The following is a 21,340-nucleotide window of genomic DNA, read 5'->3' as shown; positions in this document are numbered from 1 at the left end:
AGATAAAAATAATATTTCCGCACTTTTTAAGTCAAATGAAGACTTTTCCTTAGCATCTGATTTACATACACAATACTTTGCAACTTGTATTAATAAACATTTCACTTTCCCAAATGTTGATGTAATGAATGCATTTCTGAAAATCACGTAAAATGATGTGACTGAGGTCCAATTATATCCTCTAAAATACTTGTTCATGGTGGTTGTGGACTGGCGACGTCGAGAATTTATTTTCAGTGAAAATGAGCTAAAAAATAGATTCAAGATTGCGTAAAAATGCGTAGTATTCCGTGGGGGTGTAGCTCAGTGGTAGAGCATTTGACTGCAGATCAAGAGGTCCTTGGTTCAAATCCAAGCGCCCCCTTTTTTGCGAGTGAATTTTGTCATTGACAGGACCTCTGCTGGAGTGCAGAGACATGCATAGAAGAATCAGTTGAAAAAAAAATCGCACCTCTTTAACTTACCATTTAAATTATGATGCGAGAAGTTTTGTTTATAGCTACCATAATTGTCTTTACGTTCGTTTGGACTTTTAGTAAAAAATATGCACGCTTATTTATGTAACGCAGAGACTTGTCCAAACAATTGCACTTAACACACAAAACTGTTTAACTTATCTTACAAATGAATATCACTTTCTCCAAATATGATGTTTTGAATCGCATTCTGAAATTCATATTAGATGATGGAACTGAGGCCGAATGATATTCACAAAAAGCCTTGTTCAATTTGGTTGTGTAATGGTGAAGTCGAGAGTGTGATTTTGCGAAAATGTGCTCAAAATGTGAGCTTCAAGTGGGCGTCACAATTGGGGATATGCTATGGGGGTGTTGGTCTAAGGGAGAGTGATTGACTGAAGATTATCCAGGTCCTTGGTTCAAATCCAACTGTCCCCTTTGTCTTTTTTAGGAAATGTATCTTTGGCAGAACCATTTATACAGTGCAAAGACATGCACGATGATAGCAGTTTGAAATCGCTCCACGTTAAACAATGCATCGTATATTTTTGCTTTGAATTCCCTTCATCACTAGAGAAGTGTTTTTGTAAGAAAATACAAATGAATGTCTTCACTTTCGTTGAGATAAAAATGATATTTCCGCACTTTTTAAGTTAGTGAAGACTTTTCCTTAGCATCTGACTTACATACACAATACTTTGCAACTTATATTAATAAACATTTCACTTTCCCAAATGTTGATGTAATGAATGCCATTCTGAAAATCACATAAAATAATGTGACTGAGGTCCAATTATATCCTCTAAAATACTTGTTCATGGTGGTTGTGGACTGGCGACGTCGAGAATTTATCTTCAGGGAAAATGGGCTAAAAAATAGATTCAAGATTGCGTAAAAATGCGTAGTATTCCGTGGGGGTGTAGCTCAGTGGTAGAGCATTTGACTGCAGATCAAGAGGTCCTCGGTTCAAATCCAAGCGCCCCCTTTTTTGATTAGTGAATTTTGTCATTGGCAGGATCTCTGCTGGAGTGCAAAGACATGCATAGAAGAATCAGTTGAAAAAAAATCGCACCTCTTTTACTTACTATTTACGTCATGATGCGAGAAGTTGTGTTTATAGCTCCCATAATCGTCTTTACGTTCGTTTGGACTTTTAATAAAAAATGTTCACTCTTATTTATGTAACGCAGAGACTTGTCCAAACAATTGCACTTAACACACAAAACTGTTTAACTTATCTTACAAATGAATATCACTTTCTCCAAATATGATGTTTTGAATCGCATTCTGAAAATCATATTAGATGATGGAACTGAGGCCGAATGATATTCACAAAAAGCCTTGTTCAATTTGGTTGTGTAACGGTGAAGTCGAGAGTGTGATTTTGCGAAAATGTGCTCAAAATGTGAGCTTCAAGTGGGCATCACAATTGGGGTGTGCTATGGGGGTGTTGGTCTAAGGGAGAGTGACTGACTGAAGATTATCCAGGTCCTTGGTTCGAATCCAACTGTCCCCTTTGTCTTTTTTAGGAAATGTATCTTTGGCAGAACCATTAATATAGTGCAAAGACATGCACGAGGATAGCAGTTTGAAATCGCTCCACGTTAAACAATGCATCGTATATTTTTGCTTTGAATTCCCTTCATCGCTAGAGAAGTGTTTTTGTAAGAAAATACCAATGAATGTCTTTACTTTCTTTGAGATATAAATAATATTTCTGCACTTTTAAAGTCAAGTGAAGACTTTTCCTGAGCATATGACTTACATACACAATACTTTGCAACTTGTATTAATATACATTTCACTTTCCCAAATGTTGATGTAATGAATGCCATTCTGAAAATCACATAAAATAATGTGACTGAGGTCCAATTATATCCTCAAAAATACTTGTTCATGGTGGTTGTGGACTGGCGACGTCGAGAATTTATCTTCAGGGAAAATGGGCTAAAAAATAGATTCAAGATTGCGTAAAAATGCGTAGTATTCAGTGGGGGTGTAGCTCAGTGGTAGAGCATTTGACTGCAGATCAAGAGGTCCTCGGTTCAAATCCAAGCGCCCCCTTTTTTGCGAGTGAATTTTGTCATTGTCAGGACCTCTGCTGGAGTGCAAAGACATGCATAGAAGAGTCAGTTGAAAAAAAATCGCACCTTTTACTTACCATTTACGTTATGATGCGAGAAGTTTTGTTTATAGCTCCCATAATTGTCTTTACGTTCTTTTGAACTTTTAGTAAAAAATGTGCACGCTTATTTATGTAACGCAGAGACTTGTCCAAACAATTGCACTTAACACACAAAACTGTTTAACTTATCTTACAAATGAATATCACTTTCTCCAAATATGATGTTTTGAATCGCATTCTGCAAATCATATTAGATGATGGAACTGAGGCCGAATGATATTCACAAAAAGCCTTGTTCAATTTGGTTGTGTAACGGTGAAGTCGAGAGTGTGATTTTGCGAAAATGTGCTCAAAATGTGAGCTTCAAGTGGGCGTCACAATTGGGGATATGCTATGGGGGTGTTGCTCTAAGGGAGAGCGATTGACTGAAGATTATCCAGGTCCTTGGTTCAAATCCAACTGTCCCCTTTGTCTTTTTTAGAAAATGTATCTTTGGCAGAACCATTTATACAGTGCAAAGACATGCACGAGGATAGCAGTTTGAAATCGCTCCACGTTAAAGAATTTGTCGTATATTTTTTCTTTGATTTCCCTTCATCACTAGAGGAGTATTTTTGTAAGAAAATACCAATGAATGTCTTTACTTTCTTTGAGATAAAAATAATATTTCCGCACTTTTTAAGTTAAATGAAGACTTTTCCTTAGCATCTGATTTACATACACAATACTTTGCAACTTGTATTAATAAACATTTCACTTTCCCAAATGTTGATGTAATGAATGCCATTCTGAAAATCACGTAAAATGATGTGACTGAGGTCCAATTATATCCTCAAAAATACTTGTTCATGGTGGTTGTGGACTGGCGACGTCGAGAATTTATCTTCAGGGAAAATGGGCTAAAAAATAGATTCAAGATTGCGTAAAAATGCATAGTATTCAGTGGGGGTGTAGCTCAGTGGTAGAGCATTTGACTGCAGATCAAGAGGTCCTCGGTTCAAATCCAAGCGCCCCCTTTTTTGCGAGTGAATTTTGTCATTGTCAGGACCTCTGCTGGAGTGCAAAGACATGCATAGAAGAGTCAGTTGAAAAAAAATCGCACCTTTTACTTACCATTTACGTTATGATGCGAGAAGTTTTGTTTATAGCTCCCATAATTGCCTTTACGTTCTTTTGAACTTTTAGTAAAAAATGTGCACGCTTATTTATGTAACGCAGAGACTTGTCCAAACAATTGCACTTAACACACAAAACTGTTTAACTTATCTTACAAATGAATATCACTTTCTCCAAATATGATGTTTTGAATCGCATTCTGCAAATCATATTAGATGATGGAACTGAGGCCGAATGATATTCACGAAAAGCCTTGTTCAATTTGGTTGTGTAACGGTGAAGTCGAGAGTGTGATTTTGCGAAAATGTGCTCAAAATGTGAGCTTCAAGTGGGCGTCACAATTGGGGATATGCTATGGGGGTGTTGCTCTAAGGGAGAGCGATTGACTGAAGATTATCCAGGTCCTTGGTTCAAATCCAACTGTCCCCTTTGTCATTTTTAGAAAATGTATCTTTGGCAGAACCATTTATACAGTGCAAAGACATGCACGAGGATAGCAGTTTGAAATCGCTCCACGTTAAAGAATTTGTCGTATATTTTTTCTTTGATTTCCCTTCATCACTAGAGGAGTATTTTTGTAAGAAAATACCAATGAATGTCTTTACTTTCTTTGAGATAAAAATAATATTTCCGCACTTTTTAAGTCAAATGAAGACTTTTCCTTAGCATCTGATTTACATACACAATACTTTGCAACTTGTATTAATAAACATTTCACTTTCCCAAATGTTGATGTAATGAATGCCATTCTGAAAATCACGTAAAATGATGTGACTGAGGTCCAATTATATCCTCAAAAATACTTGTTCATGGTGGTTGTGGACTGGCGACGTCGAGAATTTATCTTCAGGGAAAATGGGCTAAAAAATAGATTCAAGATTGCGTAAAAATGCGTAGTATTCAGTGGGGGTGTAGCTCAGTGGTAGAGCATTTGACTGCAGATCAAGAGGTCCTCGGTTCAAATCCAAGCGCCCCCTTTTTTGCGAGTGAATTTTGTCATTGTCAGGACCTCTGCTGGAGTGCAAAGACATGCATAGAAGAGTCAGTTGAAAAAAAATCGCACCTTTTACTTACCATTTACGTTATGATGCGAGAAGTTTTGTTTATAGCTCCCATAATTGCCTTTACGTTCTTTTGAACTTTTAGTAAAAAATGTGCACGCTTATTTATGTAACGCAGAGACTTGTCCAAACAATTGCACATAACACACAAAACTGTTTAACTTATCTTACAAATGAATATCACTTTCTCCAAATATGATGTTTTGAATCGCATTCTGCAAATCATATTAGATGATGGAACTGAGGCCGAATGATATTCACATAAAGCCTTGTTCAATTTGGTTGTGTAACGGTGAAGTCGAGAGTGTGATTTTGCGAAAATGTGCTCAAAATGTGAGCTTCAAGTGGGCGTCACAATTGGGGATATGCTATGGGGGTGTTGGTCTAAGGGAGAGTGATTGACTGAAGATTATCCTGGTCCTTGGTTCAAATCCAACTGTCCCCTTTGTCTTTTTTAGAAAATGTATCTTTGGCAGAACCATTTATACAGTGCAAAGACATGCACGAGGATAGCAGTTTGAAATCGCTCCACGTTAAAGAATTTGTCGTATATTTTTTCTTTGATTTCCCTTCATCACTAGAGGAGTATTTTTGTAAGAAAATACCAGTGAATGTCTTTACTTTCTTTGAGATAAAAATAATATTTCCGCACTTTTTAAGTCAAATGAAGACTTTTCCTTAGCATCTGATTTACATACACAATACTTTGCAACTTGTATTAATAAACATTTCACTTTCCCAAATGTTGATGTAATGAATGCATTTCTGAAAATCACGTAAAATGATGTGACTGAGGTCCAATTATATCCTCTAAAATACTTGTTCATGGTGGTTGTGGACTGGCGACGTCGAGAATTTATCTTCAGGGAAAATGGGCTAAAAAATAGATTCAAGATTGCGTAAAAATGCGTAGTATTCCGTGGGGGTGTAGCTCAGTGGTAGAGCATTTGACTGCAGATCAAGAGGTCCTCGGTTCAAATCCAAGCGCCCCCTTTTTTGATTAGTGAATTTTGTCAATGGCAGGATCTCTGCTGGAGTGCAAAGACATGCATAGAAGAATCAGTTGAAAAAAAATCGCACCTCTTTTACTTACTATTTACGTCATGATGCGAGAAGTTGTGTTTATAGCTCCCATAATCGTCTTTACGTTCGTTTGGACTTTTAATAAAAAATGTTCACTCTTATTTATGTAACGCAGAGACTTGTCCAAACAATTGCACTTAACACACAAAACTGTTTAACTTATCTTACAAATGAATATCACTTTCTCCAAATATGATGTTTTGAATCGCATTCTGAAAATCATATTAGATGATGGAACTGAGGCCGAATGATATTCACAAAAAGCCTTGTTCAATTTGGTTGTGTAACGGTGAAGTCGAGAGTGTGATTTTGCGAAAATGTGCTCAAAATGTGAGCTTCAAGTGGGCATCACAAGTGGGGTGTGCTATGGGGGTGTTGGTCTAAGGGAGAGTGACTGACTGAAGATTATCCAGGTCCTTGGTTCGAATCCAACTGTCCCCTTTGTCTTTTTTAGGAAATGTATCTTTGGCAGAACCATTAATATAGTGCAAAGACATGCACGAGGATAGCAGTTTGAAATCGCTCCACGTTAAACAATGCATCGTATATTTTTGCTTTGAATTCCCTTCATCGCTAGAGAAGTGTTTTTTGTAAGAAAATACCAATGAATGTCTTTACTTTCTTTGAGATATAAATAATATTTCTGCACTTTTAAAGTCAAGTGAAGACTTTTCCTGAGCATATGACTTACATACACAATACTTTGCAACTTGTATTAATATACATTTCACTTTCCCAAATGTTGATGTAATGAATGCCATTCTGAAAATCACATAAAATAATGTGACTGAGGTCCAAATATATCCTCAAAAATACTTGTTCATGGTGGTTGTGGACTGGCGACGTCGAGAATTTATCTTCAGGGAAAATGGGCTAAAAAATAGATTCAAGATTGCGTAAAAATGCGTAGTATTCAGTGGGGGTGTAGCTCAGTGGTAGAGCATTTGACTGCAGATCAAGAGGTCCTCGGTTCAAATCCAAGCGCCCCCTTTTTTGCGAGTGAATTTTGTCATTGTCAGGACCTCTGCTGGAGTGCAAAGACATGCATAGAAGAGTCAGTTGAAAAAAAATCGCACCTTTTACTTACCATTTACGTTATGATGCGAGAAGTTTTGTTTCTAGCTCCCATAATTGTCTTTACGTTCTTTTGAACTTTTAGTAAAAAATGTGCACGCTTATTTATGTAACGCAGAGACTTGTCCAAACAATTGCACTTAACACACAAAACTGTTTAACTTATCTTACAAATGAATATCACTTTCTCCAAATATGATGTTTTGAATCGCATTCTGCAAATCATATTAGATGATGGAACTGAGGCCGAATGATATTCACAAAAAGCCTTGTTCAATTTGGTTGTGTAACGGTGAAGTCGAGAGTGTGATTTTGCGAAAATGTGCTCAAAATGTGAGCTTCAAGTGGGCGTCACAATTGGGGATATGCTATGGGGGTGTTGCTCTAAGGGAGAGCGATTGACTGAAGATTATCCAGGTCCTTGGTTCAAATCCAACTGTCCCTTTTGTCTTTTTTAGAAAATGTATCTTTGGCAGAACCATTTATACAGTGCAAAGACATGCACGAGGATAGCAGTTTGAAATCGCTCCACGTTAAAGAATTTGTCGTATATTTTTTCTTTGATTTCCCTTCATCACTAGAGGAGTATTTTTGTAAGAAAATACCAATGAATGTCTTTACTTTCTTTGAGATAAAAATAATATTTCCGCACTTTTTAAGTCAAATGAAGACTTTTCCTTAGCATCTGATTTACATACACAATACTTTGCAACTTGTATTAATAAACATTTCACTTTCCCAAATGTTGATGTAATGAATGCCATTCTGAAAATCACGTAAAATGATGTGACTGAGGTCCAATTATATCCTCAAAAATACTTGTTCATGGTGGTTGTGGACTGGCGACGTCGAGAATTTATCTTCAGGGAAAATGGGCTAAAAAATAGATTCAAGATTGCGTAAAAATGCATAGTATTCAGTGGGGGTGTAGCTCAGTGGTAGAGCATTTGACTGCAGATCAAGAGGTCCTCGGTTCAAATCCAAGCGCCCCCTTTTTTGCGAGTGAATTTTGTCATTGTCAGGACCTCTGCTGGAGTGCAAAGACATGCATAGAAGAGTCAGTTGAAAAAAAATCGCACCTTTTACTTACCATTTACGTTATGATGCGAGAAGTTTTGTTTATAGCTCCCATAATTGCCTTTACGTTCTTTTGAACTTTTAGTAAAAAATGTGCACGCTTATTTATGTAACGCAGAGACTTGTCCAAACAATTGCACTTAACACACAAAACTGTTTAACTTATCTTACAAATGAATATCACTTTCTCCAAATATGATGTTTTGAATCGCATTCTGCAAATCATATTAGATGATGGAACTGAGGCCGAATGATATTCACATAAAGCCTTGTTCAATTTGGTTGTGTAACGGTGAAGTCGAGAGTGTGATTTTGCGAAAATGTGCTCAAAATGTGAGCTTCAAGTGGGCGTCACAATTGGGGATATGCTATGGGGGTGTTGCTCTAAGGGAGAGCGATTGACTGAAGATTATCCAGGTCCTTGGTTCAAATCCAACTGTCCCCTTTGTCTTTTTTAGAAAATGTATCTTTGGCAGAACCATTTATACAGTGCAAAGATATGCACGAGGATAGCAGTTTGAAATCGCTCCACGTTAAAGAATTTGTCGTATATTTTTTCTTTGATTTCCCTTCATCACTAGAGGAGTATTTTTGTAAGAAAATACCAATGAATGTCTTTACTTTCTTTGAGATAAAAATAATATTTCCGCACTTTTTAAGTCAAATGAAGACTTTTCCTTAGCATCTGATTTACATACACAATACTTTGCAACTTGTATTAATAAACATTTCACTTTCCCAAATGTTGATGTAATGAATGCCATTCTGAAAATCACGTAAAATGATGTGACTGAGGTCCAATTATATCCTCAAAAATACTTGTTCATGGTGGTTGTGGACTGGCGACGTCGAGAATTTATCTTCAGGGAAAATGGGCTAAAAAATAGATTCAAGATTGCGTAAAAATGCGTAGCATTCAGTGGGGGTGTAGCTCAGTGGTAGAGCATTTGACTGCAGATCAAGAGGTCCTCGGTTCAAATCCAAGCGCCCCCTTTTTTGCGAGTGAATTTTGTCATTGTCAGGACCTCTGCTGGAGTGCAAAGACATGCATAGAAGAGTCAGTTGAAAAAAAATCGCACCTTTTACTTACCATTTACGTTATGATGCGAGAAGTTTTGTTTATAGCTCCCATAATTGTCTTTACGTTATTTTGAACTTTTAGTAAAAAATGTGCACGCTTATTTATGTAACGCAGAGACTTGTCCAAACAATTGCACTTAACACACAAAACTGTTTAACTTATCTTACAAATGAATATCACTTTCTCCAAATATGATGTTTTGAATCGCATTCTGCAAATCATATTAGATGATGGAACTGAGGCCGAATGATATTCACAAAAAGCCTTGTTCAATTTGGTTGTGTAACGGTGAAGTCGAGAGTGTGATTTTGCGAAAATGTGCTCAAAATGTGAGCTTCAAGTGGGCGTCACAATTGGGGATATGCTATGGGGGTGTTGCTCAAAGGGAGAGCGATTGACTGAAGATTATCCAGGTCCTTGGTTCAAATCCAACTGTCCCCTTTGTCTTTTTTAGAAAATGTATCTTTGGCAGAACCATTTATACAGTGCAAAGACATGCACGAGGATCGCAGTTTGAAATCGCTCCACGTTAAAGAATTTGTCGTATATTTTTTCTTTGATTTCCCTTCATCACTAGAGGAGTATTTTTGTAAGAAAATACCAATGAATGTCTTTACTTTCTTTGAGATAAAAATAATATTTCCGCACTTTTTAAGTCAAATGAAGACTTTTCCTTAGCATCTGATTTACATACACAATACTTTGCAACTTGTATTAATAAACATTTCACTTTCCCAAATGTTGATGTAATGAATGCCATTCTGAAAATCACGTAAAATGATGTGACTGAGGTCAAATTATATCCTCAAAAATACTTGTTCATGGTGGTTGTGGACTGGGCGTCACAATTGGGGATATGCTATGGGGGTGTTGCTCTAAGGGAGAGCGATTGACTGAAGATTATCCAGGTCCTTGGTTCAAATCCAACTGTCCCCTTTGTCTTTTTTAGAAAATGTATCTTTGGCAGAACCATTTATACAGTGCAAAGACATGCACGAGGATAGCAGTTTGAAATCGCTCCACGTTAAAGAATTTGTCGTATATTTTTTCTTTGATTTCCCTTCATCACTAGAGGAGTATTTTTGTAAGAAAATACCAATGAATGTCTTTACTTTCTTTGAGATAAAAATAATATTTCCGCACTTTTTAAGTCAAATGAAGACTTTTCCTTAGCATCTGATTTACATACACAATACTTTGCAACTTGTATTAATAAACATTTCACTTTCCCAAATGTTGATGTAATGAATGCCATTCTGAAAATCACGTAAAATGATGTGACTGAGGTCCAATTATATCCTCAAAAATACTTGTTCATGGTGGTTGTGGACTGGCGACGTCGAGAATTTATCTTCAGGGAAAATGGGCTAAAAAATAGATTCAAGATTGCGTAAAAATGCGTAGTATTCAGTGGGGGTGTAGCTCAGTGGTAGAGCATTTGACTGCAGATCAAGAGGTCCTCGGTTCAAATCCAAGAGCCCCCTTTTTTGCGAGTGAATTTTGTCATTGTCAGGACCTCTGCTGGAGTGCAAAGACATGCATAGAAGAGTCAGTTGAAAAAAAATCGCACCTTTTACTTACCATTTACGTTATGATGCGAGAAGTTTTGTTTATAGCTCCCATAATTGTCTTTACGTTCTTTTGAACTTTTAGTAAAAAATGTGCACGCTTATTTATGTAACGCAGAGACTTGTCCAAACAATTGCACTTAACACACAAAACTGTTTAACTTATCTTACAAATGAATATCACTTTCTCCAAATATGATGTTTTGAATCGCATTCTGCAAATCATATTAGATGATGGAACTGAGGCCGAATGATATTCACATAAAGCCTTGTTCAATTTGGTTGTGTAACGATGAAGTCGAGAGTGTGATTTTGCGAAAATGTGCTCAAAATGTGAGCTTCAAGTGGGCGTCACAATTGGGGATATGCTATGGGGGTGTTGCTCTAAGGGAGAGCGATTGACTGAAGATTATCCAGGTCCTTGGTTCAAATCCAACTGTCCCCTTTGTCTTTTTTAGAAAATGTATCTTTGGCAGAACCATTTATACAGTGCAAAGACATGCACGAGGATAGCAGTTTGAAATCGCTCCACGTTAAAGAATTTGTCGTATATTTTTTCTTTGATTTCCCTTCATCACTAGAGGAGTATTTTTGTAAGAAAATACCAATGAATGTCTTTACTTTCTTTGAGATAAAAATAATATTTCCGCACTTTTTAAGTCAAATGAAGACTTTTCCTTAGCATCTGATTTACATACACAATACTTTGCAACTTGTATTAATAAACATTTCACTTTCCCAAATGTTGATGTAATGAATGCCATTCTGAAAATCACGTAAAATGATGTGACTGAGGTCCAATTATATCCTCAAAAATACTTGTTCATGGTGGTTGTGGACTGGCGACGTCCAGAATTTATCTTCAGGGAAAATGGGCTAAAAAATAGATTCAAGATTGCGTAAAAATGCGTAGTATTCAGTGGGGGTGTAGCTCAGTGGTAGAGCATTTGACTGCAGATCAAGAGGTCCTCGGTTCAAATCCAAGAGCCCCCTTTTTTGCGAGTGAATTTTGTCATTGTCAGGACCTCTGCTGGAGTGCAAAGACATGCATAGAAGAGTCAGTTGAAAAAAAATCGCACCTTTTACTTACCATTTACGTTATGATGCGAGAAGTTTTGTTTATAGCTCCCATAATTGTCTTTACGTTCTTTTGAACTTTTAGTAAAAAATGTGCACGCTTATTTATGTAACGCAGAGACTTGTCCAAACAATTGCACTTAACACACAAAACTGTTTAACTTATCTTACAAATGAATATCACTTTCTCCAAATATGATGTTTTGAATCGCATTCTGCAAATCATATTAGATGATGGAACTGAGGCCGAATGATATTCACATAAAGCCTTGTTCAATTTGGTTGTGTAACGATGAAGTCGAGAGTGTGATTTTGCGAAAATGTGCTCAAAATGTGAGCTTCAAGTGGGCGTCACAATTGGGGATATGCTATGGGGGTGTTGCTCTAAGGGAGAGCGATTGACTGAAGATTATCCAGGTCCTTGGTTCAAATCCAACTGTCCCCTTTGTCTTTTTTAGAAAATGTATCTTTGGCAGAACCATTTATACAGTGCAAAGACATGCACGAGGATAGCAGTTTGAAATCGCTCCACGTTAAACAATGCATCGTATATTTTTGCTTTGAATTCCCTTCATCACTAGAGAAGTGTTTTTGTAAGAAAATACAAATGAATGTCTTCACTTTCTTTGGGATAAAAATTATATTTCCGCACTTTTTAAGTCAAGTGAAGATTTTTCCTAAGCATCTGACTTACATACACAATACTTTGCAACTTATATTAATAAACATTTCACTTTCCCAAATGTTGATGTAATGAATGCCATTCTGAAAATCACGTAAAATGATGTGACTGAGGTCCAATTATATCCTCAAAAATACTTGTTCATGGTGGTTGTGGACTGGCGACGTCGAGAATTTATCTTCAGGGAAAATGGGCTAAAAAATAGATTCAAGATTGCGTAAAAATGCGTAGTATTCAGTGGGGGTGTAGCTCAGTGGTAGAGCATTTGACTGCAGATCAAGAGGTCCTCGGTTCAAATCCAAGCGCCCCCTTTTTTGCGAGTGAATTTTGTCATTGTCAGGACCTCTGCTGGAGTGCAAAGACATGCATAGAAGAGTCAGTTGAAAAAAAATCGCACCTTTTACTTACCATTTACGTTATGATGCGAGAAGTTTTGTTTATAGCTCCCATAATTGTCTTTACGTTCTTTTGAACTTTTAGTAAAAAATGTGCACGCTTATTTATGTAACGCAGAGACTTGTCCAAACAATTGCACTTAACACACAAAACTGTTTAACTTATCTTACAAATGAATATCACTTTCTCCAAATATGATGTTTTGAATCGCATTCTGCAAATCATATTAGATGATGGAACTGAGGCCGAATGATATTCACAAAAAGCCTTGTTCAATTTGGTTGTGTAACGGTGAAGTCGAGAGTGTGATTTTGCGAAAATGTGCTCAAAATGTGAGCTTCAAGTGGGCGTCACAATTGGGGATATGCTATGGGGGTGTTGCTCTAAGGGAGAGCGATTGACTGAAGATTATCCAGGTCCTTGGTTCAAATCCAACTGTCCCGTTTGTCTTTTTTAGGAAATGTATCTTTGGCAGAACCATTTATACAGTGCAAAGACATGCACGAGGATAGCAGTTTGAAATCGCTCCACGTTAAAGAATTTGTCGTATATTTTTTCTTTGATTTCCCTTCATCACTAGAGGAGTATTTTTGTAAGAAAATACCAATGAATGTCTTTACTTTCTTTGAGATAAAAATAATATTTCCGCACTTTTTAAGTCAAATGAAGACTTTTCCTTAGCATCTGATTTACATACACAATATTTTGCAACTTGTATTAATAAACATTTCACTTACCCAAATGTTGATGTAATGAATGCCATTCTGAAAATCACGTAAAATGATGTGACTGAGGTCCAATTATATCCTCAAAAATACTTGTTCATGGTGGTTGTGGACTGGCGACGTCGAGAATTTATCTTCAGGGAAAATGGGCTAAAAAATAGATTCAAGATTGCGTAAAAATGCGTAGTATTCAGTGGGGGTGTAGCTCAGTGGTAGAGCATTTGACTGCAGATCAAGAGGTCCTCGGTTCAAATCCAAGCGCTCCCTTTTTTGCGAGTGAATTTTGTCATTGTCAGGACCTCTGCTGGAGTGCAAAGACATGCATAGAAGAGTCAGTTGAAAAAAAATCGCACCTTTTACTTACCATTTACGTTATGATGCGAGAAGTTTTGTTTATAGCTCCCATAATTGTCTTTACGTTCTTTTGAACTTTTGGTAAAAAATGTGCACGCTTATTTATGTAACGCAGAGACTTGTCCAAACAATTGCACTTAACACACAAAACTGTTTAACTTATCTTACAAATGAATATCACTTTCTCCAAATATGATGTTTTGAATCGCATTCTGCAAATCATATTAGATGATGGAACTGAGGCCGAATGATATTCACATAAAGCCTTGTTCAATTTGGTTGTGTAACGGTGAAGTCGAGAGTGTGATTTTGCGAAAATGTACTCAAAATGTGAGCTTCAAGTGGGCGTCACAATTGGGGATATTCTATGGGGGTGTTGGTCTAAGGGAGAGTGATTGACTGAAGATTATCCAGGTCCTTGGTTCAAATCCAATTGTCCCCTTTGTCTTTTTTAGGAAATGTATCTTTGGCAGAACCATTTATATAGTGCAAAGACATGGACGAGGATAGGAGTTTGAAATCGCTCCACGTTAAAGAATTTGTCTATATTTTTTCTTTGATTTCCCTTCATCACTAGAGGAGTATTTTTGTAAGAAAATACCAATGAATGTCTTTACTTTCTATGAGATAAAAATAATATTTCCGCACTTTTTAAGTCAAATGAAGACTTTTCCTTAGCATCTGATTTACATACACAATACTTTGCAACTTGTATTAATAAACATTTCACTTTCCCAAATGTTGATGTAATGAATGCCATTCTGAAAATCACGTAAAATGATGTGACTGAGGTCCAATTATATCCTCTAAAATACTTGTTCATGGTAGTTGTGGACTGGCGACGTCGAGAATTTAATTTCAGTGAAAATGAGCTAAAAAATAGATTCAAGATTGCGTCAAAAAGCATAGCATTCCGTGGGGGTGTAGCTCAGTGGTAGAGCATTTGAATGCAGATCAAGAGGTCCTCGGTTCAAATCCAAGCGCCCCCTTTTTTGCGAGTGAAATTTGTCATTGACAGGACCTCTGCTGGACTGCAAAGACATGCATAGAAGAATCAGTTGAAAAAAAATCGCACCTTTTACTTACCATTTACGTTATGATGCGAGAAGTTTTGTTTATAGCTCCCATAATTGTCTTTACGTTCTTTTGAACTTTTGGTAAAAAATGTGCACGCTTATTTATGTAACGCAGAGACTTGTCCAAACAATTGCACTTAACACACAAAACTGTTTAACTTATCTTACAAATGAATATCACTTTCTCCAAATATGATGTTTTGAATCGCATTCTGCAAATCATATTAGATGATGGAACTGAGGCCGAATGATATTCACAAAAAGCCTTGTTCAATTTGGTTGTGTAACGGTGAAGTCGAGAGTGTGATTTTGCGAAAATGTCCTCAAAATGTGAGCTTCAAGTGGGCGTCACAATTGGGGATATGCTATGGGGGTGTTGCTCTAAGGGAGAGCGATTGACTGAAGATTATCCAGGTCCTTGGTTCAAATCCAACTGTCCCGTTTGTCTTTTTTAGGAAATGTATTTTTGGCAGAACCATTTATACAGTGCAAAGACATGCACGAGGATAGCAGTTTGAAATCGCTCCACGTTAAAGAATTTGTCGTATATTTTTTCTTTGATTTCCCTTCATCACTAGAGGAGTATTTTTGTAAGAAAATACCAATGAATGTCTTTACTTTCTTTGAGATAAAAATAATATTTCCGCACTTTTTAAGTCAAATGAAGACTTTTCCTTAGCATCTGATTTACATACACAATATTTTGCAACTTGTATTAATAAACATTTCACTTACCCAAATGTTGATGTAATGAATGCCATTCTGAAAATCACGTAAAATGATGTGACTGAGGTCCAATTATATCCTCAAAAATACTTGTTCATGGTGGTTGTGGACTGGCGACGTCGAGAATTTATCTTCAGGGAAAATGGGCTAAAAAATAGATTCAAGATTGCGTAAAAATGCGTAGTATTCAGTGGGGGTGTAGCTCAGTGGTAGAGCATTTGACTGCAGATCAAGAGGTCCTCGGTTCAAATCCAAGCGCTCCCTTTTTTGCGAGTGAATTTTGTCATTGTCAGGACCTCTGCTGGAGTGCAAAGACATGCATAGAAGAGTCAGTTGAAAAAAAATCGCACCTTTTACTTACCATTTACGTTATGATGCGAGAAGTTTTGTTTATAGCTCCCATAATTGTCTTTACGTTCTTTTGAACTTTTGGTAAAAAATGTGCACGCTTATTTATGTAACGCAGAGACTTGTCCAAACAATTGCACTTAACACACAAAACTGTTTAACTTATCTTACAAATGAATATCACTTTCTCCAAATATGATGTTTTGAATCGCATTCTGCAAATCATATTAGATGATGGAACTGAGGCCGAATGATATTCACATAAAGCCTTGTTCAATTTGGTTGTGTAACGGTGAAGTCGAGAGTGTGATTTTGCGAAAATGTGCTCAAAATGTGAGCTTCAAGTGGGCGTCACAATTGGGGATATTCTATGGGGGTGTTGGTCTAAGGGAGAGTGATTGACTGAAGATTATCCAGGTCCTTGGTTCAAATCCAATTGTCCCCTTTGTCTTTTTTAGGAAATGTATCTTTGGCAGAACCATTTATATAGTGCAAAGACATGGACGAGGATAGGAGTTTGAAATCGCTCCACGTTAAAGAATTTGTCTATATTTTTTCTTTGATTTCCCTTCATCACTAGAGGAGTATTTTTGTAAGAAAATACCAATGAATGTCTTTACTTTCTATGAGATAAAAATAATATTTCCGCACTTTTTAAGTCAAATGAAGACTTTTCCTTAGCATCTGATTTACATACACAATACTTTGCAACTTGTATTAATAAACATTTCACTTTCCCAAATGTTGATGTAATGAATGCCATTCTGAAAATCACGTAAAATGATGTGACTGAGGTCCAATTATATCCTCTAAAATACTTGTTCATGGTAGTTGTGGACTGGCGACGTCGAGAATTTAATTTCAGTGAAAATGAGCTAAAAAATAGATTCAAGATTGCGTCAAAAAGCATAGCATTCCGTGGGGGTGTAGCTCAGTGGTAGAGCATTTGAATGCAGATCAAGAGGTCCTCGGTTCAAATCCAAGCGCCCCCTTTTTTGCGAGTGAAATTTGTCATTGACAGGACCTCTGCTGGACTGCAAAGACATGCATAGAAGAATCAGTTGAAAAAAAATCGCACCTTTTACTTACCATTTACGTTATGATGCGAGAAGTTTTGTTTATAGCTCCCATAATTGTCTTTACGTTCTTTTGAACTTTTGGTAAAAAATGTGCACGCTTATTTATGTAACGCAGAGACTTGTCCAAACAATTGCACTTAACACACAAAACTGTTTAACTTATCTTACAAATGAATATCACTTTCTCCAAATATGATGTTTTGAATCGCATTCTGCAAATCATATTAGATGATGGAACTGAGGCCGAATGATATTCACAAAAAGCCTTGTTCAATTTGGTTGTGTAACGGTGAAGTCGAGAGTGTGATTTTGCGAAAATGTCCTCAAAATGTGAGCTTCAAGTGGGCGTCACAATTGGGGATATGCTATGGGGGTGTTGCTCTAAGGGAGAGCGATTGACTGAAGATTATCCAGGTCCTTGGTTCAAATCCAACTGTCCCGTTTGTCTTTTTTAGGAAATGTATCTTTGGCAGAACCATTTATACAGTGCAAAGACATGCACGAGGATAGCAGTTTGAAATCGCTCCACGTTAAAGAATTTGTCGTATATTTTTTCTTTGATTTCCCTTCATCACTAGAGGAGTATTTTTGTAAGAAAATACCAATGAATGTCTTTACTTTCTTTGAGATAAAAATAATATTTCCGCACTTTTTAAGTCAAATGAAGACTTTTCCTTAGCATCTGATTTACATACACAATATTTTGCAACTTGTATTAATAAACATTTCACTTACCCAAATGTTGATGTAATGAATGCCATTCTGAAAATCACGTAAAATGATGTGACTGAGGTCCAATTATATCCTCAAAAATACTTGTTCATGGTGGTTGTGGACTGGCGACGTCGAGAATTTATCTTCAGGGAAAATGGGCTAAAAAATAGATTCAAGATTGCGTAAAAATGCGTAGTATTCAGTGGGGGTGTAGCTCAGTGGTAGAGCATTTGACTGCAGATCAAGAGGTCCTCGGTTCAAATCCAAGCGCTCCCTTTTTTGCGAGTGAATTTTGTCATTGTCAGGACCTCTGCTGGAGTGCAAAGACATGCATAGAAGAGTCAGTTGAAAAAAAATCGCACCTTTTACTTACCATTTACGTTATGATGCGAGAAGTTTTGTTTATAGCTCCCATAATTGTCTTTACGTTCTTTTGAACTTTTGGTAAAAAATGTGCACGCTTATTTATGTAACGCAGAGACTTGTCCAAACAATTGCACTTAACACACAAAACTGTTTAACTTATCTTACAAATGAATATCACTTTCTCCAAATATGATGTTTTGAATCGCATTCTGCAAATCATATTAGATGATGGAACTGAGGCCGAATGATATTCACATAAAGCCTTGTTCAATTTGGTTGTGTAACGGTGAAGTCGAGAGTGTGATTTTGCGAAAATGTGCTCAAAATGTGAGCTTCAAGTGGGCGTCACAATTGGGGATATTCTATGGGGGTGTTGGTCTAAGGGAGAGTGATTGACTGAAGATTATCCAGGTCCTTGGTTCAAATCCAATTGTCCCCTTTGTCTTTTTTAGGAAATGTATCTTTGGCAGAACCATTTATATAGTGCAAAGACATGGACGAGGATAGGAGTTTGAAATCGCTCCACGTTAAAGAATTTGTCTATATTTTTTCTTTGATTTCCCTTCATCACTAGAGGAGTATTTTTGTAAGAAAATACCAATGAATGTCTTTACTTTCTATGAGATAAAAATAATATTTCCGCACTTTTTAAGTCAAATGAAGACTTTTCCTTAGCATCTGATTTACATACACAATACTTTGCAACTTGTATTAATAAACATTTCACTTTCCCAAATGTTGATGTAATGAATGCCATTCTGAAAATCACGTAAAATGATGTGACTGAGGTCCAATTATATCCTCTAAAATACTTGTTCATGGTAGTTGTGGACTGGCGACGTCGAGAATTTAATTTCAGTGAAAATGAGCTAAAAAATAGATTCAAGATTGCGTCAAAAAGCATAGCATTCCGTGGGGGTGTAGCTCAGTGGTAGAGCATTTGAATGCAGATCAAGAGGTCCTCGGTTCAAATCCAAGCGCCCCCTTTTTTGCGAGTGAAATTTGTCATTGACAGGACCTCTGCTGGACTGCAAAGACATGCATAGAAGAATCAGTTGAAAAAAAATCGCACCTTTTACTTACCATTTACGTTATGATGCGAGAAGTTTTGTTTATAGCTCCCATAATTGTCTTTACGTTCTTTTGAACTTTTGGTAAAAAATGTGCACGCTTATTTATGTAACGCAGAGACTTGTCCAAACAATTGCACTTAACACACAAAACTGTTTAACTTATCTTACAAATGAATATCACTTTCTCCAAATATGATGTTTTGAATCGCATTCTGCAAATCATATTAGATGATGGAACTGAGGCCGAATGATATTCACAAAAAGCCTTGTTCAATTTGGTTGTGTAACGGTGAAGTCGAGAGTGTGATTTTGCGAAAATGTCCTCAAAATGTGAGCTTCAAGTGGGCGTCACAATTGGGGATATGCTATGGGGGTGTTGCTCTAAGGGAGAGCGATTGACTGAAGATTATCCAGGTCCTTGGTTCAAATCCAACTGTCCCGTTTGTCTTTTTTAGGAAATGTATCTTTGGCAGAACCATTTATACAGTGCAAAGACATGCACGAGGATAGCAGTTTGAAATCGCTCCACGTTAAAGAATTTGTCGTATATTTTTTCTTTGATTTCCCTTCATCACTAGAGGAGTATTTTTGTAAGAAAATACCAATGAATGTCTTTACTTTCTTTGAGATAAAAATAATATTTCCGCACTTTTTAAGTCAAATGAAGACTTTTCCTTAGCATCTGATTTACATACACAATATTTTGCAACTTGTATTAATAAACATTTCACTTACCCAAATGTTGATGTAATGAATGCCATTCTGAAAATCACGTAAAATGATGTGACTGAGGTCCAATTATATCCTCAAAAATACTTGTTCATGGTGGTTGTGGACTGGCGACGTCGAGAATTTATCTTCAGGGAAAATGGGCTAAAAAATAGATTCAAGATTGCGTAAAAATGCGTAGTATTCAGTGGGGGTGTAGCTCAGTGGTAGAGCATTTGACTGCAGATTAAGAGGTCCTCGGTTCAAATCCAAGCGCTCCCTTTTTTGCGAGTGAATTTTGTCATTGTCAGGACCTCTGCTGGAGTGCAAAGACATGCATAGAAGAGTCAGTTGAAAAAAAATCGCACCTTTTACTTACCATTTACGTTATGATGCGAGAAGTTTTGTTTATAGCTCCCATAATTGTCTTTACGTTCTTTTGAACTTTTGGTAAAAAATGTGCACGCTTATTTATGTAACGCAGAGACTTGTCCAAACAATTGCACTTAACACACAAAACTGTTTAACTTATCTTACAAATGAATATCACTTTCTCCAAATATGATGTTTTGAATCGCATTCTGCAAATCATATTAGATGATGGAACTGAGGCCGAATGATATTCACATAAAGCCTTGTTCAATTTGGTTGTGTAACGGTGAAGTCGAGAGTGTGATTTTGCGAAAATGTGCTCAAAATGTGAGCTTCAAGTGGGCGTCACAATTGGGGATATTCTATGGGGGTGTTGGTCTAAGGGAGAGTGATTGACTGAAGATTATCCAGGTCCTTGGTTCAAATCCAATTGTCCCCTTTGTCTTTTTTAGGAAATGTATCTTTGGCAGAACCATTTATATAGTGCAAAGACATGGACGAGGATAGGAGTTTGAAATCGCTCCACGTTAAAGAATTTGTCTATATTTTTTCTTTGATTTCCCTTCATCACTAGAGGAGTATTTTTGTAAGAAAATACCAATGAATGTCTTTACTTTCTATGAGATAAAAATAATATTTCCGCACTTTTTAAGTCAAATGAAGACTTTTCCTTAGCATCTGATTTACATACACAATACTTTGCAACTTGTATTAATAAACATTTCACTTTCCCAAATGTTGATGTAATGAATGCCATTCTGAAAATCACGTAAAATGATGTGACTGAGGTCCAATTATATCCTCTAAAATACTTGTTCATGGTAGTTGTGGACTGGCGACGTCGAGAATTTAATTTCAGTGAAAATGAGCTAAAAAATAGATTCAAGATTGCGTCAAAAAGCATAGCATTCCGTGGGGGTGTAGCTCAGTGGTAGAGCATTTGAATGCAGATCAAGAGGTCCTCGGTTCAAATCCAAGCGCCCCCTTTTTTGCGAGTGAAA

General features: G+C 36.8%; 20 non-coding genes across 20 annotated transcripts; all 20 read left to right on the top strand.

Moving 5' to 3' along the window:
• Positions 1-292: 292 nt before the first annotated feature.
• On the top strand, positions 293-364 carry TRNAC-GCA (transfer RNA cysteine (anticodon GCA)). Its single transcript has one exon. It is a non-coding gene; the product is annotated as a tRNA-Cys (tRNA).
• Positions 365-1,371: 1,007 nt separating this feature from the next.
• On the top strand, positions 1,372-1,443 carry TRNAC-GCA (transfer RNA cysteine (anticodon GCA)). Its single transcript has one exon. It is a non-coding gene; the product is annotated as a tRNA-Cys (tRNA).
• Positions 1,444-2,450: 1,007 nt separating this feature from the next.
• Positions 2,451-2,522, top strand: TRNAC-GCA (transfer RNA cysteine (anticodon GCA)). The gene has a single exon. It is a non-coding gene; the product is annotated as a tRNA-Cys (tRNA).
• Positions 2,523-3,527: 1,005 nt separating this feature from the next.
• Positions 3,528-3,599, top strand: TRNAC-GCA (transfer RNA cysteine (anticodon GCA)). Its single transcript has one exon. It is a non-coding gene; the product is annotated as a tRNA-Cys (tRNA).
• Positions 3,600-4,604: 1,005 nt separating this feature from the next.
• TRNAC-GCA (transfer RNA cysteine (anticodon GCA)) lies at positions 4,605-4,676 on the top strand. Its single transcript has one exon. It is a non-coding gene; the product is annotated as a tRNA-Cys (tRNA).
• Positions 4,677-5,681: 1,005 nt separating this feature from the next.
• On the top strand, positions 5,682-5,753 carry TRNAC-GCA (transfer RNA cysteine (anticodon GCA)). The gene has a single exon. It is a non-coding gene; the product is annotated as a tRNA-Cys (tRNA).
• A 1,008-nt stretch (positions 5,754-6,761) lies between these two features.
• On the top strand, positions 6,762-6,833 carry TRNAC-GCA (transfer RNA cysteine (anticodon GCA)). Its single transcript has one exon. It is a non-coding gene; the product is annotated as a tRNA-Cys (tRNA).
• Positions 6,834-7,838: 1,005 nt separating this feature from the next.
• Positions 7,839-7,910, top strand: TRNAC-GCA (transfer RNA cysteine (anticodon GCA)). The gene has a single exon. It is a non-coding gene; the product is annotated as a tRNA-Cys (tRNA).
• Positions 7,911-8,915: 1,005 nt separating this feature from the next.
• TRNAC-GCA (transfer RNA cysteine (anticodon GCA)) lies at positions 8,916-8,987 on the top strand. Its single transcript has one exon. It is a non-coding gene; the product is annotated as a tRNA-Cys (tRNA).
• Positions 8,988-10,487: 1,500 nt separating this feature from the next.
• Positions 10,488-10,559, top strand: TRNAC-GCA (transfer RNA cysteine (anticodon GCA)). The gene has a single exon. It is a non-coding gene; the product is annotated as a tRNA-Cys (tRNA).
• A 1,005-nt stretch (positions 10,560-11,564) lies between these two features.
• On the top strand, positions 11,565-11,636 carry TRNAC-GCA (transfer RNA cysteine (anticodon GCA)). Its single transcript has one exon. It is a non-coding gene; the product is annotated as a tRNA-Cys (tRNA).
• A 1,005-nt stretch (positions 11,637-12,641) lies between these two features.
• Positions 12,642-12,713, top strand: TRNAC-GCA (transfer RNA cysteine (anticodon GCA)). Its single transcript has one exon. It is a non-coding gene; the product is annotated as a tRNA-Cys (tRNA).
• Positions 12,714-13,718: 1,005 nt separating this feature from the next.
• Positions 13,719-13,790, top strand: TRNAC-GCA (transfer RNA cysteine (anticodon GCA)). Its single transcript has one exon. It is a non-coding gene; the product is annotated as a tRNA-Cys (tRNA).
• Positions 13,791-14,794: 1,004 nt separating this feature from the next.
• TRNAC-GCA (transfer RNA cysteine (anticodon GCA)) lies at positions 14,795-14,866 on the top strand. Its single transcript has one exon. It is a non-coding gene; the product is annotated as a tRNA-Cys (tRNA).
• A 1,005-nt stretch (positions 14,867-15,871) lies between these two features.
• On the top strand, positions 15,872-15,943 carry TRNAC-GCA (transfer RNA cysteine (anticodon GCA)). Its single transcript has one exon. It is a non-coding gene; the product is annotated as a tRNA-Cys (tRNA).
• A 1,004-nt stretch (positions 15,944-16,947) lies between these two features.
• TRNAC-GCA (transfer RNA cysteine (anticodon GCA)) lies at positions 16,948-17,019 on the top strand. Its single transcript has one exon. It is a non-coding gene; the product is annotated as a tRNA-Cys (tRNA).
• A 1,005-nt stretch (positions 17,020-18,024) lies between these two features.
• On the top strand, positions 18,025-18,096 carry TRNAC-GCA (transfer RNA cysteine (anticodon GCA)). Its single transcript has one exon. It is a non-coding gene; the product is annotated as a tRNA-Cys (tRNA).
• A 1,004-nt stretch (positions 18,097-19,100) lies between these two features.
• On the top strand, positions 19,101-19,172 carry TRNAC-GCA (transfer RNA cysteine (anticodon GCA)). The gene has a single exon. It is a non-coding gene; the product is annotated as a tRNA-Cys (tRNA).
• A 1,005-nt stretch (positions 19,173-20,177) lies between these two features.
• TRNAC-GCA (transfer RNA cysteine (anticodon GCA)) lies at positions 20,178-20,249 on the top strand. Its single transcript has one exon. It is a non-coding gene; the product is annotated as a tRNA-Cys (tRNA).
• A 1,004-nt stretch (positions 20,250-21,253) lies between these two features.
• TRNAC-GCA (transfer RNA cysteine (anticodon GCA)) lies at positions 21,254-21,325 on the top strand. The gene has a single exon. It is a non-coding gene; the product is annotated as a tRNA-Cys (tRNA).
• Positions 21,326-21,340: the final 15 nt, after the last annotated feature.

Source organism: Petromyzon marinus, chromosome 58, assembly GCF_048934315.1.
Source record: "Petromyzon marinus isolate PM22_M1 ecotype Great Lakes invasive population chromosome 58, UKy_Petmar_22M1.pri1.0, whole genome shotgun sequence".
NCBI classification, from domain to species: Eukaryota; Metazoa; Chordata; class Hyperoartia; order Petromyzontiformes; family Petromyzontidae; genus Petromyzon; species Petromyzon marinus.
Note: the sequence above shows the minus strand (reverse complement) of the source record. Positions and strands in the feature narration are given on the sequence as shown.